This window comes from Phascolarctos cinereus, unplaced genomic scaffold (assembly GCF_003287225.1).
Source record: "Phascolarctos cinereus isolate Bilbo 61053 unplaced genomic scaffold, phaCin_HiC Scaffold_3;HRSCAF=262, whole genome shotgun sequence".
Lineage (NCBI taxonomy): Eukaryota > Metazoa > Chordata > Mammalia > Diprotodontia > Phascolarctidae > Phascolarctos > Phascolarctos cinereus.
The window spans coordinates 231,057,529-231,075,797 of record NW_027555736.1 but is presented as its reverse complement, the minus strand read 5'-3'; the positions used below and the strand labels follow the sequence as shown (position 1 = coordinate 231,075,797).

Here is an 18,269-nt window from a genome sequence, read left to right as displayed (position 1 = left end):
TTTTGCTTCTGGCTACAGAATATGTGAATACCCTCTGTGCCTCTTACTGGAGTGGTAGAGGCAGATGCTGGTCTCCTTCACTCCCTCCCCTCCCCCATGAGACTTCTCTAGAAGTCCTGCTCTAGCAGGAAGACTTAACTAGGTGAACTTAAATCCAGACCGCTGTCTTCCTTTCTCTATTTCTTTGCCTGATCTTAGGTAACTCAGAAACAATGCTTGGAGTTCCTCATGAACCTCATGAGTTCCAGAGATTGAAGATCCAGGATCTTTTCTTTAGAATTGATTCATGGCTAAGGTGGTTTTTGGATTGGAGAGACAATCTGCAAGAAACTGAACCTCAGCTCTGACCTGGCTTGCCTGGAGTTGTTTGGACAGTGCAGAGCTGAGGTGAAATGTAACAATACATATTCAACAGTTTTGCTTACTGTATTACATTCTGATGTTTAAGTCTCAACTTCCTGCCAGAGATTAATAGTAATTCTGTTACTGAATCTTGTTTTAAGTTTCTCTCAGTGTGAACTGGCTGCTAGAATCTTCTTTGTATAACATTCATTTAGTGTGTAGGAAATAAAAACATATCCCATACTTGATTTACATTGTACATTGATTACCTTTATACTCTACCCTTTTGGGCAGACCCTAAACAGGAATATATGTCTTCATTAATTTTCCCCTAGGCTGCTGGGGTAGGTGTGTCTTTCACTAGGCAAAGAGGATGACAATAGGAACCTAGCCCTTCTCCTTAGAAGCTGGACTTCCCTGAAGTACTGAACCTAGTCTGGTTCCCATGTTCATGGTTTCAGAGGAAAGGGGCCACTTAGCGGAGAAAGCACAGTGCCCCAGTGCCCTTTAGGGGCAGCAGTGAGTATAATTTTTAGAAATGTATACTTTTCAATCTGCTTATCTTGAGATAATGTTTGCAAAAATACTTCGTGAACTTTAAAGTACTGGGTAAATATCAATTATTATTAAAGAAGAATATAAACCCCTTCAAGGCAGAGGTTATTTAATTTTTGTGTATATCCCTGTCAACCCAGTGCATCACTACTTGCTAAATGTTTATTGAATTGAATTGGGAGTTGAGTGTGGTGTTGTATGTATGCATATACACAAAATAAAATTATCTGTAGTGTCAATTAATTATTGGCAAGTGAATTTTTCATAGTATAGGATAATCCCAGGTTATCCTCTCCTAGAATCCATTGACAATGTACTTAATGAATGTAAGTTCATGTAGTTTAATATCAGTTTCAGTATAGCATCATTCCTTACATACCAAAGTGAAATGTGCCTAATTTTAGATTATCTACAGCCATTGTCCCTTTCCTAATGTGAGGCCAGACTCTTAGGACATTAGAACTGGAAGGAACCTTAGAGATCATTTAGTTCATTCACATCTTTGGACTGCCTCTAAGCAATGTTTTCAGTCTCAACTCCCTCACAGATTTAAACTTGGTTGTTTTCTTATAATGATTGAGGAATTACCCAGTTGAGCCTAATATCCTAGCACAGGTTAGTGGCGTGGGACTTGGAGGACTAACTCATAGCTGAAGAGTCCATACCCAGAACTTCAAGCTGACATTCAGGTGCCCCTCAGATCTCTCTCTTTAAGGAATCTCTGGTTGTTTCTTGGGTCTTCCCCAGGGCACAGATTTGAACTGTGATGGCCCTAAAAGAGCTCTGTGGCTTGATGTTGGTATCAGCATTTTTATTTGCCTTGGGTGAGCCTACGGGATTAGATGGTGGAGAGAGGTGGGATGACTCTTAACACCATTGGAAGGTGATTGGATTGGGAATTGCCAAAGGAAGCCAAGTGTAGTTTCTTAGGCATCCAAGAGCCATACTGAAGTAGCACCTCTTGATGAAAAATGGCATTTACTGAGTAGCTCTGGGAGCCATCAATTGGTTAGGCTTTCTTTGGTCAAGGAGAGTTTTATTAAGGGCCTACTATGTGCTACTGTGCTAAGGTTTGGGGATATAAAACAGAAATGAAAAACTGCATTCAAGAATCTGTTCTAGAGAGACAATATCTAGCTATCTAAGTATATACAGAATGTATATGACAATGAATACAAGCTAGTTTGGAGAGAGAGGGCACAAACAACAGACATCGGGAAAGGATTCATGTAGAAGTTGGCACTTGAGCTGAATCTTGAAAGCAACTGAGTTGTCCAAGAGGCAGAAGTGAGGAGGGGGTGCATTGCAGGCATGGAGGCCAACTATTTCAAAAGCATGGAGACAAGAGGAGGTGCTCAGGTGTGGGGAACCATGGATTACCTGGATTTTTTGCTCTGTCTTTCCTTTTCCTTCTCTTATAGAGCCATCCTGTAAAACAAAGAATTTTTTTAAAAAGAGAAAAAAAAATCAGCAAAACATTGAAACAATCTAATGTTATATGTGTATTTAACACTCATGGACCCCCACACCTCTGCAAAGGAATGGGGAAACATATCATTTTCAACCTTTAAATGCCAAACATTTACATTTAATAATATATGGTTTATATTTAATAAACAAAAATAAGGTTAACATTTAATAATACAATGGTATATACAATTATTGGGGAGAAGATAAAATGATTAAATTTACTGATTTAATAAATTGAACTTTTTACATAAAAAACCTTTAGATTTGTTAAATATTACAGGTATTGTAGCCTCTCTTCATGCATATTCTTTAATTGTTTGTTATGAAACCTTCTTTTGTCACATTGGATATTAAGTGGAACTTGGCAAACAGTCCATTTTTCAAAGTCCAGCTTTGCTTTTAGCACCTAGGTTTTCTGAGGAGTTTAAATCAGGTGAGTTCCCAGGCCATTGAAGTATCTTTATTATTTTCATCTCTTGTATAAATTTCTTAACATTTTATCATTTGTGGCATTGTGCCAAGCAGTGTTGCAGTCTCCATTTGGGAATTCTGTAATTCTGGAACAATTTTGTTCTCAGTATATAAATATATTTTCAGAGTTAATCACTTTTTCAATGAGGACAAGCCTATTGGGAGGAAAAAATATCACTGTGATGTTTTACAATCTAATGAACATGCCTAGGTCTTACAGGTTCACATGGACTGCTGATAATAGTTTTGGTATAGCCTTGAATTGAAAAATTAGGTCACTACCTTCTTACAGTCTTCTCCACTATAGTCTTATTATCTTGCCTGTGTTGAACATTTTTCCATAATAATGTCATTGTTGTTGTTCATACTTTTCAGTTGTGTCCAACTCTTTGTGATGCCATTTGGTATTTTCTAGGCAAAGACACTGGAGTGGTTTGCCATTTTCTTCTCCAGCTCATTTTACAGATGAGGAGCCAGAGGCAAACAATGTTAAGTGACTTACCCAGGGTCACACAGCTACTAAGTGTTTGAGGTTGGATTTGAACTTAGGTCTTCCTGACTCCAAGGCCAGCATTCTATCCACTGTCCCACCCAGCTGTCCCATTTTTAATAATGGCAATGGTAATAGCTGGTTTTTTAAAAAATGGTCTTTTAGCTATTTTTCCAAATTCAAGAAGCCTGTTCCACCGTGGAGTAATCAATAACAACTCTTCTAGCCTTTTGGTCTCTCTGAAGGCCTTTGCTTTTTTTTTTTCCTTTCTGAGAATTAATTAGGCCATTTTGAAACAGTAATTAGTGAGTTTGAGATTTTTTGTAAATTCAATTGCATTTTCTTTTGTGCTTCATTGCAGCTGATCTTGTTTTGTTGTGAACATGAATGAACCTTGAAATGGTTGACTCCTCTATATCGCCGTCCATTGCAATACCTCAAACAGTTATTGAAGTGCGCTTTTTAAGAGCCACAACTCTTTCATGTTTACATGTAGTAATATTCATTCTTAAAAACCATGGAATTGAAAATACAACAGAGAACAATGCAGTGTAGTGTATAGCATGGATTCCAGTACTTTCCTAACAGAGAATTAGACAAACTTAGAGAAAACAACTTAATCCTGTGTCCTCTGGTCAAGGTCAGAGGTTTTGAGCTAGCCAAGTGTCAATAGACACGTATGACCATAGTTACTATGAAATGACACCATATTAAAATTATTGTTTGCCCCATGTCATGTGTAATACCTGGTAGAGGTAATAGCACTATAATTTGAGTTAGGGGTGACATAGGCAGGCCTGTGCTTTAGGCAAATCCATTTGTTAGCTGCATGAAGTTTGCGTTGGAATGGGGAGAGATCTGAGGTAGAGAAACTAAAATGGAACCTGCTATCATAATCCAAGCAGAGATATGGAGGGGCTGAAAATAGGAGGGTAGAAATGTGAATGGAGAGGGACGCTGTCTGAAACATATTGTGGAGAGAGAAAGGACAGGATTTAGTAACTGCTTGGAGATATGGGATGAGTGAGGTACAGATGATAGGCTGCTTTCCGAGTAGTTGAGTGGAGAAAGGGGAGAGAGATATATAAGATCATTGCCAGTAGGAATGGTGGAATCTGGTGAGGGTTTTTTTTTTCCTTAGGATATTATGTTAGAGGGGCTGCTAGGTGGTGCACTGGATAGAGCACCGGCCCTGAAGTCAGGAGTTCAAATGCAGCCTCAGACCAAACACTTGACACTTACTAGCTGTGTGACCCTGGGCAAGTCACCTAACCCCCAATTGCCTGAAAAAAAAAAGGATATTATGTTAGATTGTGAGATCCTTGAAGTCAGGGCTGTCTTTTGCATTGTTTTATATGTCCAGTGCTGAGTCTCGCACATAGTAGACAGTTAATAAATGGCTATTGTTCATCCTTCATTTTTGAAGAGGACCAGTGACATCATGGGGTGACGTCTTGACTCTCACATGCAATTGGATTTAATTGGGGCAGCGTTGTGCAAAGTTGGCAGCCTCACTCTGTTTTCCAGAGTCATTGAAGTTCAGTGGCAAGACAAAAGTCAAGATGACTAGCACTGATCGATTGGACATGGGAGACTTGGGCATGTTTATAGGCAGCAGAGAAAGAACTAGTTGAGAGGGAGACAGAGGATTAGAAAGAGTCAAAGAATCTACTGTGTAGTAATCTGCTCGAGATGATGTGAGGAGATGGAGTCAAGTATATTTGTACAGTAGGTTGGCTTTAAGGAGGTGTAGCATGTCTTTATTAGAGACTGGCATAAAGGAAGAAATAGTGGAGGATATTATTGAGGAGCTGTAAAATGAGGGGAGAGAATAGGAAGTTAGTGGAAAGATGGCTTCAGGTTTTTTTTAGGCAAGAACCTCAACTGAGAGTGTCCAGCAAAAGGATATGACCCTGCCCCTCCTCCCACCATCACCCCACCTGCCACACCATGAGAAGGATGGTGAGATCCTTGTACATAGTTGTCATGTTTGGGAACAAATAATAGACTTGAATTAGTGACTTGAGTGTTTAAAGTCCATTTTGATTATTCCAGTGGAAATTTCTAGGTTATTTGGGCACCATATTTCTTTCCCTCTCATCTTTTTTTTTTGTCATTTGCTACGTTTCTTGAGGTTTTTTTTTCTTCTTTTGATAAATCTCAAAATGACTCAGTTTGGTGTATTTGAAAATATTTTTTCTGGAATTTTTACATTTAATTTAAATGACAGGTTATTGGACTTTATAATTGCAGTAGACATTGCACTGGGCCTGGAGTCAGAAAGACCTGAGTTCAAATCTGGCCTCAGATACTTACTAGCTAAGTAACCTTGGGTAAGTCACTTAATCTCTGTCTGTCTCAGTTTCCCCAATTATAAAATGGGGCGATAATGGCACCTACCTCTCAAGGTTCTTGTGATAATCAAGTTATATATTTGTAAAGAGCTTAGTAGAATGCCTGGCACATGGCAGGGTTTACCAAATGCTTCTTCCCTTCACTTCCTTTCCCTTCTCTAACTTGGAACTGACAGAAGAGCTGAGACTTCCTTAATTCTACATTTGTCACTGAGCAGGTATCTCCCCATATCTTTCTCTTGGGCATGTGCTCTTTAGTTAAGCTCTATTTCCTTAGAAAGGTTCCTTTGTGATTTGGGAGAAATCTCATTTTCAAGCTGCTGTTTTCTTATTTTCAACTAAGACTTGCCTAATGTATTTCCCTTTGTCATTTTCCCTGAAGCAGGAGTTTACTGGAGTAATATTGAGTGGACACACAGGAAGCCTGAGCAGCAGCATTAAAAATTAATAAAAGGAAAAGCAAAGGAGTTTGTAGTGGGATGGGGGGAAGGGATTGATTCATGAATAACTATTTAAGTGACTACCTAGTTAGAGCTAAAGGCTGTGAGTGGATAGGAAGAAAACAGATAGGTTATAGAATCAAATATCAGACTTGGTGTTCAGGATTGAAGGCTTTATAAAATAATGATAGTTCTTGTATCTGTAGCATTTTACAGTTTATAAGGTACATTTCTCACAACTCCCATGAGATAGATACTCAGTAAGGCAGCTGGTGTCACAGTGGTTAGAGCACTAGGCCTAGAGTCAGGAAGACCTGAGTTCAAAATCAGGCCTCAGATACTTCCTAGTTGTGTGACCCTGGGCCAGTCACTTAACCTCTGTTTACCTGAGTTTCCTCACCTGTAAAGTGGGGATAATTATAATACCTATCTCTTAAAGTTGTGATGAAGGTCAAATGAAAAAAAATTGTAAAAAAAAAAGTGCTTAGCATCGTGCCTGACACCATTGTAGATGGTATGTAAATGCATATTCCCCATTTGTAAAAGTTCCTGCATATGCAAAGAATTGTGATAGATGCTGTGGTTACAGAAGAAAAATGAACAGTGGCTTCTGCTGCCCTCTAGGAATTTACAATCTGTTGATAGTAAATGTTATGGTTCCCATTTGACGAGAGACCTTGGTTGGCCCACGTTCCCCCAGTTAATAAGTAAGGATATGAACCAGGGTACACATACAGGGATTTGAGTCCAGTGTCATTACTCCAAATCCAGGGTTCTTTCTACTATCCATTCTCTTAAATGGATTATAATTACTCTATGATTTGAAACTCAGGGAAAAGCATATATTCCAAGGAGGTCATTGATAAGAAGGAAGCCTCTATATATTCCCCAGTATTTATGTATAGGGGTACTTTTTGTAGTAGTAAAGAACTGGAAACAAAGTAGATTCCCTTTGATTGGGGCATGGATAAGCAAACTGTGGTACATGCATGTAATGAAATATTACTGTACTATAAGAAAAGACAATATGGAGAAGCATGATGAGATTTTCATGAACTGATGCAGGAAAAACAGAGCCAGCAAAACGATACACGCAATGACTACACACGTAAATGGAAAGATAGTAAATATAATATATTAATATATAATATAATTTATATGTAATATATAATAAAAGTAAAATATGAATGTGGCAAGATTTCAAAGGACAAGCATGACCCCCAAAGAAGAAATATGAGAAGATACCCCCAACCTACTCCTGTGCAGAAGCAAAAGGTCCATAATGTGGAACATTGCATATGCAGGGTATCCTGAAAGTCTTAGTGAAGTTTTAGGATATTAGGGCTTAAAAAACAACAAAAAAACCCCAACTTCATTAAATTTTTGGAACACTCAGTATAATTAAACTTTTTTGATATACTTAATGATGATGTACTTGATGAATGTTTTCACTGATTTCCCTCTTCCTCTCCCTCACCTTTTTTTCCTTTAAAAATATTCTTTATTCTGTAAGATAGCTCTCTGGAAGGAGGAAGGGAGAGGGATACTGAAAGAAATCTTGGTGGTATGAAAACAAAATATACCAATATCATTTCAGGGAAGAATTTTCCTTAAGCCCTACCCCTGCCCCCTACCATTCTACCCATTTGCTTATGACAACATCGAAGTGTTTACACATACATATGGCACTGTCTTTCAGATTCTATCCCAGTGCCTTCCATGCTGTTCTTTCCAGGAGCGTTCTAAACTTGGATTGCCTTAAAAATATTCTTTAGTTTGAGATATGTGCATATATAGTGAACAAAAATTTAAATATCTCCTAGGATTACTTCTTTGGTGGAAAGTTACTGCCAGGGTAATGTAACTTTTTTTTAATGTGTTTTCTGTAAAATTAATATAAATAGACCAGAAAGAGACAACTCCTCATTATGTTTTTTTCCCCTAGGGGTCCACCTTCCTCCCTAGACCTGAATCCTGACAGTCTGTATTTCTCTTACCTTCTTGTTTCTTTGTGAAGAGGCTGTTATATGATTTGTTATATTGTATCTGTGGACAGCAGCAACAACAAAAAACCCAAACTACTAAAGCATTTCTTTAAGCTGAGATTTTGGTCTTAGAAATAGTTTCAAAGTCCTTTTGATTCAGAATTGTAAAATAACAGAGAGCACTGGAAACATTTCTCTAATGGCCTATGAGGTAATCTGTACTGTACTTTGCGATTTTTTTTTTTGGTTAGGCAATGGGGTTAAGTGACTTGCCCAGGGTCACACAGCTAGTAAGTGTTATGTGTCTGAGGCTGGATTTGAACTCAGGTCCTCCTGAATCCAGGGCCAGTACTCTATCCACTGAGCCACCTAGCTGCCCCTTTTGTTTTGTTTTAAGGGACATGAGAAAGGAACAACAACTTTCTATGAATGCTATGTCTACTAGCCATCATGACAATTCTTTTACTTTGGGGAGGGTGTTTAATTCTGTGATGATAGATAGAGCCAGTCTAGGCTATAAAGTGCTAACCTCATCCCTTCCTTGCCCTGTGATTTCAGTACTCAACACTGCCAAAGATACTTGGTATGTAGGTACTAGGGCAGCCAGGTGATGTAGTGGATAGAGCTCTGTGCCTGGAGTCATGAATATCTGAATTCAGATCCAGTCTCAGACATTTTATAGCTGTCCAGGCAGAAAGTACTTATTTTATTTTTTTTCAAAATTAAAATAAAAATGTGAAGGGACACCTAAGGATATAACATAGGTGTTTACTTTTATAACATCTTTTATGTAAATATATCATAATAATGTTCCTTATAAACAAATTTTCCAAGTGCACCTGATGTGGTTGTCAATTGCACTCCATCTCATTTCTTTAGATGAAATGCCTGCCAGATGATGATTAAATATGCGTAAGGACAAGGAACGATCCAGAGTTCACAGCAGACTACACACTGAATTTATGAATTAGCTGTATAACTCTTCAGTCCAAGTTGACTCACTTTACACTGTATGTAACCTCCAAGCAGTGAGGTAGATAACTATTCCATAGCCCTTGTGAAGAGGGACTGTTTCATTCATTATACTTGTATCACCAGGACTTAGCATAGCGTTTACTGAATATACTTAAATGATTTTTTATTCTAATAAGAGTATTTGTTAATGGTTATGATAGTCCATTTTGAGGCTTTGTAACTTGAGAGCAGAAGAATGTTTGTGGACAGGTTAAAAAAAGAGAAATTATCAGAAGCATTTTTATAAAGAAATGTGACAAGAATTAGGTTTCTTTTGTTTGTTTTTTGTTTTTGCTTTGGACAAAAGACTTGTTGCCTTCTAGAATCAAAGAATCAGACCTAAAAGGGACTCAGGACATTACCTGGTCTAATCTAGTTTATGAATCCCCTCAGTAAACTTACCAATAGACTTTTCTTAAATATTTCCACTCGAGGATGTGCTGGTAAATGTTTAAAAACCAGTCTCCCCAAATTAATAAATAGTTAGTTAAATGAATGAATGAAATGTACTCAAAACACACTTTTAAGTTTATTGTGCATCATTAACATTTTCTCCATCACTTTCTTGAGTCTAGACAATTAGCTAAACAATAAACTAAGTTGTGATAAAGAAAGAAAGGAAGGAAAGAAAGAAAAAGAAAGGAAGGAAGGAAGAAAAAAGAAAGGAAGGAAGGGAGAAAAAGAGCTGAAGGAAGAAAAAACAAAAAAGGAAGGAAGGAAGAAACGCTATAATAGGGTAAACAGAAACAGGACTATATACAGAAAGGTTTGTTAGGCACTAGAATAAATGAGTTATGGAGGAGGTTTATGGAATCTCCTTATTGAAGACTGATAGCATAATTACAGCTTGGTCTGGAATTGTTTAGTTCAGGCTTAACATTTTTTTTTTTAGAAGCAACAAACCTGTTTTCCTGACCACCCACTTCTCTGCATTCAGATTCTTGCTGGAAGCAGGCTGAGCCCAATCAAAGCAGAGTTCTTACGGAATTAAAGTTTGACTCCTTTCCCCACTTCCCCAGCCCCCATCTTTTAAAGTACTCTAGATCAGAGTTGTCAAACTAGCTGCCCACAGGCCATATGCAGCTCACAAACTCTGGAGCTAAGCCTGAACCAGATTAAAATGTAATTGGGAGATGTTTAGTAAAATAAATAAAACTACAATTCAACATAGATAATGTTAATTTGTGGTTTTCTAAGTCACTTTGTGGCCTGTAGGGACCTGTTTCTATTTGAGTTTGATACCACTGCCCTAGATTATAGAACATTGCAGCAGGATAGATTCAGTCTCCTATTCCAGTACTCTTCCCCGTACCCATTCTCCATGTGAAACTTGGCGTCCCAGTGGTTTGGCATCTTTGGTGTTTGTCACAGGAAGATGTATTGTGACCTTTATGCAAGGGACTCACAAAAGGGAGGCAAGTATTTTTCCTTTCTTGTCCTTTTTCCTGTCAAGACCTTGATATAGTCAGAAATGGAGATGCTATTGCAGTTGATAGGTTTCACCCTATGTAAAGCTCTGTTAGTTTTTTTGAGATTCAGCAAACATTTATTAGGGGCCTACTTTGTGTAGACACTTGGGAAGAGAGCAAGTTTAGATGAAATATAGTCGCTGCCCTCATGGAATTTGTAATCTAGTAAGAGAGTTAGCCCACAAATGTAGATAACTAGCTATGATACAACTGTAATAGCTTATATTGATATGGTGCTTTATGGGAAGCTAGGTGGCGCAGTGGAGAAGAACACCAGGCCTGGAGTTAGGAAGACTCATCTTCTGAGTTCAAATCCGGCTTAGATACTTACTAGCTGTGTGACCCTGGGCAAGTCACTTCACCCTGTTTGCCTCGGTTTCCTCATCTGTAAAATGAGCTAGAGAAGGAAATGACAAACCACTTTAGTATCTTTTCCAAAAAAACCCAAAATGGGGTCATGATGAGTTGGACACAACTGAAATAATCACACAACAACAAGATATTGTGCTTTTAAAGTTTTCAAGGACCTTTAGATATATTATCTCATTTGATCCTAATAACTTTTGGTCCAGTAACCCTGGAAGATCGGTGCTATTATTATCCTCATCTTACAGATGAGAAAACTGAGGCAGATAGAGGTTGAATGACTTGCCTAGTGTCACCCAGCTAGTTAGTGTCTGAGGCAGGATTTGAACTCTGTCCTTCCTGCCTTCTAGGTCTGGCTGCCTATCCACTGCTCCAGAGTTACACTACAAGTCCTGTGTGAGATCCAAGTGGCAAGGAAAGATACCATGTCTGTTTAACAGTAATTTCTTTGGCAGTTGCATCCGATAACAATATCGTTACTGTGAAATGAGAAAGCTAATTCATGGGACCCTCCGTGAAGCCTTTCCTGACTGCTTTGGACTGAGTTGATAGTTCCTTTCTTTGAACGGCTGTAACACTTTATCTGTAATGGTCAGCTTGGCACATGCTCATCTACTGCTTTGTATTGCTGTGGAGCGGTTTCATATGTGTCTCCACAGTTTTGCCTCCACAAGCAATCAAACTCCTTGAAATTTTTTTGTTGTTCAGTTGTTTCTGTTGTGTCTGACTCTTCACGACCACATTCGGGGTTTTCTTGGCAAAGATACTGGAGCAGTTTACCATTTCCGTCTTCAGCTCATTTTACAGATGAAGAAACTGAGGCAAAAAGGGTTGAGTGACTTGCCAACCCAAGTCTTTGACTCCAGGTACAGAGCTGCCACTCCTTGAGATTGTATTTTTTTGCTTTTGTGTTTTTTTGGTGAGGCAGTTGGGGTTAAGTGACTTGCCCAGAGCCACACAGCTAGTGAGTGTTATGTGTCTGAGGTCGTATTTGAACTCAGATCCTCCTGGCTCCAAGGCCAGTGCTCTATACACTGTGCCACCTAGCTTCCCCACTCCTTGAGATTGTAGCTCCGAATTAGAATCCTGCTTCTTCCTACCTCCCTCCTCTCTGCCTTTCCCTTTCTCTAGCGTTCCGCCCTTCATTTCTACCAAGCATCATTTTCTTTTCCACTGTTACTGTAAAAAGAAATCAATACCTTCATAGCTAAAGCAAATTCCATTCCGGCTCCCATTGCATGGGAAAAAAAGAGGCAAAGTGCTGACAGGCGCTGTCTCCAGAGTAGATGCTGATCATGTCTTCATTCCAGGAGCAAAAAGGGAACAAATTTAACCGATAAGATGATGTTCCAGGAGGAAGGGAAGTGGACTTGAATTGATCAAAGGTGAACAAAGTGTCTTGAAATAAGCAGTACAAAAAGGAAACTTTCTCCTGTCCCAAGCTGTTTGCTTTCCTTTATTAATAATAGCTAATAAAATCTAGCATTTATGTAGCACTTGAAGGGTTACAAAACCTATTGCATATTACTCATTTGATCTCATAACAACCCATGTGAGGTGGATGCCATTATTACCTTCATTTTACAAATGGGGAAACTGAGGCACAGACAAGTTAAGTGATTTGGCCAGGTTTGCCCTGCTAGTGTCTAAGGCCATATTTGAATTCAAGTTTTCCTGACTCCAAGTCCTAGGCTTCTTCCACTATGCCACCCAGCAGACTACTTTAAGTATGAATAACATTTCAGAAAGATTTGCCCTTTGTAAAACAACAACAAAGGAACACATCTAATTAAACAGAATCTTGAATTTAGACATACATGAGTGTCACTCCAGGTAGATTTTCCTCTCTTCTACCTGTTTCAAGTAGGTTTTGAAAGCCAAATTAATAGAGCTCTCAACTGCCTATCATCTAAGAAGCAGCAGCATTTTCTTAGACCTTTCAACACACACACACACACACACACACACACACACGTTCATTTCCTCCAGTGGAGTGAGGTGACTTATATGGAACCCTGTGGGTGTATGCATGTGTGTGCACACTTTTGGTTTCAGTTAGGACATGCATTGTTTGAGTAAATTTCAAAATGGTATTTCAGCAAAGACCCCAAAAGGCACATAAAGAAGCAACAGCAATGAAAAGCAGAAGAGCTTTCAGTTAACCTACTTAAATCATTGCTAGTCCCATAGACATGGCAGGCTGAACAGCCATAGCTATTGATCAGACAGTTTACCTGCTTCCAGGATGCTCTTAAAAACATAGGGAGAGCTGGGTTGGCTGTCTCCCTTTGGTAATTCCTGCTGTCTCTCCTTTATTCCAGGGCTGCCTGGCTCTCTGATGTGATACTCCCCTCATGATATAGACTCCTCTAAAAAGGCCTCCAGGTCTTTATAGATAAATGGCTGAGAACAAACTTTCTTAGGATGGCAAATGTCATGGCGGGCACATGGTGACATTTACTTTGTCTTGGACACATGGAGGTTAACTTCAGAATCCTCATCTAGAGTTGGATAATGAGATTGAAAAAGTAGGAAGTGATAAAGAGAGAACAGATACATAGAAAAGCATTCACTCACCTTTCTAGACCTTAGTTTTAACGCTTTCTGTGCTTCTTTTTTCCTGTTTGTGATAGATTTATTATACCACACATTTTATGTTGCCGATCTCTCAATTTAAATATTAAAAAAAAAACCCACAGAGGTGGTCAAAGACAAACTTCTGGTGAGGAGGGAAAGGGAGAAAGGAAAGAGAAAAGCATAAATATTTGGAGGGAAATAGGATGGAGAGAACGACACAGATAGTAATCATAACTGTGAATGTGAATAGGATGAACTCTCCCATAAAACAGAAGTAGATAGCAGAGTAGACTCAAAACCATAATCCTACAATATGTTGTTTACAAGAAACACATTTGAAGCAGAGACATACACACAGAGTAAAGGTAAAAGGCTGGAGTAGAATATATTATGCTTCAGCTGAAGTAAAAAAAGCAGAGGTAGCAATCCTGATCTCAGACAAAGCAAAAACAAAAATAAATCTAATTAAAGGAGATAAGGAAGGAAACTACATCCTGCTAAAAGGTACCATAGATAATGAAGTAATATCATTACTAAACATATATGCACCAAGTGGTATAGCATCCAGATTCTTAGAGGAGAAGTTAAGGGAATTACAGGAAAAAATAGAAAACAAAGCTACATTAGTGGGAGACCTCAACCTTTCCCTCTCAGAACTAGAAAAATCCAACCACAAAATAAACAAGAAAGAAGTTAAGGAGATGAATAGAATTTTAGAAAAGTTAGATATGGTTGACCTCTGGAGAAAATTAAATGGGGATTGAAAGGAATATACCTTTTTCTCAGCAGTACATGGCACCTACACAAAAATTGGCCATGTATTGGGGCATAAAAACCTCACAATCCATTGCAGAAAGGCAGAAATATTAAATGCACCCTTTTCAGATCATGATGCAATAAAAATTACATTTGATAAAGGGCCATGGAAAGACAGATTAAAAATTAATTGGAAACTAAATAATCTAATCCTAAAGAATGAATGGGTCAAACAACAAATCATAGAAACAATCAATAACTTCATCTAAGAGAATTACAATAATGAGACAACATACCAAAACTTATGGGATGCAGCGAAAATGGTCCTTAGGGAAAGTTTTATATCTCTCACTGCTTACATGAATAAAATAGAGAAAGAAGAGATCAATGAATTGGGCATGAAACTAAAAAAGTTAGAAAAAGAACAAATTAAAAATCCCAAATTAAATACCAAATTAAAAATTCTGAAAACCAAAGGAGAGACTATAAAATTGAAACTGAGAAAACCATTGAACTAATAAATAAAACTTGGAGCTGGTTTTATGAAAAAAAAACCCCACAATAAAGTAGATAAACCTTTGGTTAATTTAATTTAAAAAGAAAAAGAAAAATTGCCAGATCTAATGGCCTTCGTTCAGTCCTCTTACATCTTGGCTGATTTATTGCATCAAACACAGTTGACCACTCTCTTCTTTTGGATATTCTCACCTCTCATGACTTTTGTGAGGCTACTCTCTGCTGCTTCTCCTTCCTATTTAGTTACTCCTTGCTAGTTTCCTTTGCTGGTTCATTATAGGTACCGTGGTCCCTTATCGAGAGTGGTTTTTGCTTTCCATACACTCTCGGTGACCTCATCAGCACCTATGGGTTTAATTATCATCCCTGTGCCAGTGACTCCCAGATCCGTGGTAGCAGCCCTGAGCTTAATCCACGTCATTAGCTGCCAGCTGGGCATTTCAAACTTGATATCCTGAAAATATCTCAAACTTAACATATCCAAAACAGAAATTATTATATTTTCCCCACAAAGCCATTCCTCTTCCAAACCTCCCTGTTTCTGTTGAAGGCGCCTGTATCCTTCTAGTCTCTCAGATTTGTAACCTTGGTTTTATACTCAATTCCTCGCTCCCATCACTCCACATGTACAACCAGTTGCCAAACCTGGTCATTTCTATTGGAAAACATCTTTTACATTGGACTCTTTCTTCTACTTACACAGATGCCATCTTAGTTCAGGCCATCAACCCCACTTGCCTAGATAATTGCAACAGTTTCCCAATTAGTCTCCCTGATTCAAGTTTCTCCCCAGTTTAGTCCATTTTCTCCACTATTTCTTAAGGACTTATCTGACCGTGTTACTCGTCTATTCAGTAAACTCCCGCAGCTCCCTACTGCTTCTAGGATAAAATACAAACTTCTCCATATAGTTTTAAAACTGTTCACAGCCTGGTCCAAACCTATCTTTCTAGCCTCACTGTATGTTACTCCCCTTCCTCTAATCTTCAGTCTAGCCACATTTCCCTTCTCTCTGTTCTTCACACACAGCACTCCATCTCCTAACTCTATCATCTGTCCCCTGTGCCTGGAATGTACTTCCTTCCCATCTTCTCTCCCCTTTCTCCTTCTTCAAGATGCAGCTCAAGCTTCATGACACTATTTCCAGGTCCCTCAAACGCACGTACCTTTCTTCTCAAACTACCTTATGATGTTTAGCTACTTTTTATTTGTTAGCATTTATTCTTCAATATATCCTCTGTATATGCTCATTGTCTTTCTCATACATTATAAACTTCCTGGAAATAGAGATTGTTGCATTGCATTTATATCCCTCACACTTAGCACTATGCCTGGGACATGGTAGCTGCTTAATATATGTTGTTTTTGTTCAGTTGTTTCAGCTGTGTCCAACTCTTTGTGTCCCCATTTGGGGTTTTCTTGGCAAAGATGCTGAAATAATTTGCTGTTTCCTTCTTTAGCTAATTTTACAGGTAAGGAACTGAGGTAAACAAGCTTAAGTGTCTTGCGCAGGGTTGCACAGCTAGTAAGTGTCTGAAGCCAGATTTGAACTCGGGATGATGAGTCTTCTTGACTCCAGCCTTGGAGCTCTGTCTACTGTACCACCTAACTGCTTATTGGTTAATTAGTTGACCATATTAACCACTTGATATATAGGAATGATGTCAAACTATATAGCTTCACTAAAAACAAATTAATAATTGCTCCTTCATCTTGTAGAATCTTTCTCCAGTGATGTCAAAATAGTATTTAGACTCTGTAAAATTCTTAACATACATTAAGGAAAGATAGACATGGAAAGTTTCATCTTTGAATCTAGAAGTCACATTGAACTAGTGGGTGAAGGTAATATATCCAAATACCTTGTACTCTTCTAGGTAAGACACATTGAGCATAAAGTTAGAACATTAACATATGATTAAATGTGTTAAGAGATTTGCCAGCATCCTGAGATCAAAGCGGAAAGGGAAGAACATGTTTAAAGCAGTTAATACCTATACAACATAAGGCTTAATGTACACATTCAGAATTGTAAAATGGATCATAACAGATTTTGGAAATATCCCCTGTAAAACCTCATAAAATATTAATGAAATACAGGGCACATCTATCAGCCTGAAGCAGCTAAAGAAAGATTAATACTTCTGTGCCTAAAAAGGAGGAAGAAGATTGATAGATTTATTTTTTAGAGTGCCTGATAAACAGGTAAAAACTCTATAGAAATGCTTTTGAAATATGTAGACATTGTTTCACTGAACAATAGTAAAGGCTGATAACAAATAATCACTATTGAATGTTTTGATTGTAACTGAAAATATCTTCTGAATAGAGCCTTTTATTATCTCAGGGTTGAATCAAGATGCCCTCCATGGGAAATCCCCAAGGGAATTCAGTCCGTAATATGTTGATAAAGAAACCTCAAACAAATGATTGAGTCATGTGGATTTGTTTATGGGAAAACAGAGGTTTCCAATAATAATTCAGGTTGTTGTTATTTGTCCTTCATTCTTTTTTTTTTGTTTGTTTGTTAGGCAATTGGGGTTAAGTGACTTGCCCAGGGTCACACAGCTAGTAAGTATCAAGTGTTTGGTCTGAGGTCACATTTGAACTCAGGTCCTCCTGATTTCAGGGCTGGTGCTCTATCCACTGTGCCACCTAGCTGCTCCTCTTGTCCTTCATTCTTGAAGAGGACCAATGACATGAGAAGGTGATGTCTTGACTTGCAAGTAAATTGGATTTAAGTGAGACAGGGCTGTGCAGAGTCACCAGCCTCTCTCTCTCCTCCAGAGCCATCTGGGTCCAGTGGCAAGATTTGGATCTGGACGATTGGTGATGGCCACAGGTGCAGTAGGAGACCTTAGCCTTTTTAAACTAAGGTCTTTCCCAGGTCTCAGTTTGTCTGAGGAAGCACCTATTCAGTGATTAAGACTAGGTAAGCAATGAGGCAAAGAGTGGTCTCTTTTACCTCCTAAAAAAAATCAGTCTAAGATGTGGAGACTCTCAAGGATTCTGACCAAAACAGTCACAACTGCTATTTACTCTCAGTCTAAACCATCAAAACCCAAACAATGACCAAATGAGGCTTGGGCTGGGACCTATTGTTGGCCAATCAATAAGAGTCAGAATGATTTGGGTTTAAGGCATACTCAAGTAGCTCCATTTGAATCCCAATGGATCTTACCCAGCTCTTTTTAAAGAAATCCACTTTCCTCTGGGCAGAACACCCACATGTAAGTGCATAATTCCCCATGTGGCCAGAGGAAAGAAGGAAGGAAGGAGGGAGGAGGAGGGAAGAAGGAAGAAGGAAGGAGGAAGGAGGAAGGAAGGGAAGGAAGAGGGAAGGAGGGAAGGAAGGAAGGAAGGAAGGAAGGAAGGAAGGAAGGAAGGAAGGAAGGAAGGAAGGAAGGAAGGGAAGGAAGGAAGGAAGGAAGAAAAGGAAGGAGAAACATTGCCCAACTGGAACT

General features: G+C 38.6%; 1 protein-coding gene across 1 annotated transcript in view; it reads left to right on the top strand.

The window, feature by feature from the left end:
- The window catches only part of RGS6 (regulator of G protein signaling 6), a 647,960-nt gene that overhangs the window by 163,036 nt on the left and 466,655 nt on the right, over positions 1–18,269 (top strand).